Source organism: Carlito syrichta, unplaced genomic scaffold (assembly GCF_000164805.1).
Source record: "Carlito syrichta isolate Samal-C Ts95f unplaced genomic scaffold, Tarsius_syrichta-2.0.1 Scaffold312068, whole genome shotgun sequence".
In the NCBI taxonomy this organism is placed as follows: domain Eukaryota; kingdom Metazoa; phylum Chordata; class Mammalia; order Primates; family Tarsiidae; genus Carlito; species Carlito syrichta.
This window is the reverse complement of record NW_007256164.1, coordinates 249,820-250,384: the sequence shown is the minus strand read 5'-3', so window position 1 is coordinate 250,384 and position 565 is coordinate 249,820.

The following is a 565-nucleotide window of genomic DNA, read 5'->3' as shown; positions in this document are numbered from 1 at the left end:
CAAGTTGCCCAGGCGGGTCTCGAACCCGCGGGCTCAGGCAATCCACCCACCTCAGCCTCCTATCTTCTTTTGAGAAATGTCTATTCATATCTTTTGCCCACTTTTTAATGGGGCCATTTGTTTTTTTTCCTTTCAGTATGTTTGAGTTCCTTGTAGATCCTAGATGTTAGGCCTATGTCAGATATACAGTTGGCAAATCTTTTTTCCCATTCTGTGGACTGTCCCCCTGATCTCTTGATAGTTTCTTTTGCTTTGCCAGAAGCTCGGTAGTTTGATGTGGTCGTGGTCCCATTTGTTGGGGGTCACTTGGCTTGATATAGTCAAGATGGTTTTGACAGACTCATTAAACATGGACAGATATTTGACCATAGTGTAAATGTAAACAGATCTTTGGTAAATATCATTAGATAACACAGATGAAATATGTGAATAATTCCTGAATTTCAACCATGCGACAAACAAGTTTGATTTCACTGACATATATTGACCCTTAGCTTTATTTCACATTTTCCAACAGATGTTAATTTTTTTTTTTTTTTTGAGTTGGAGTCTCACTCTGTTGCCC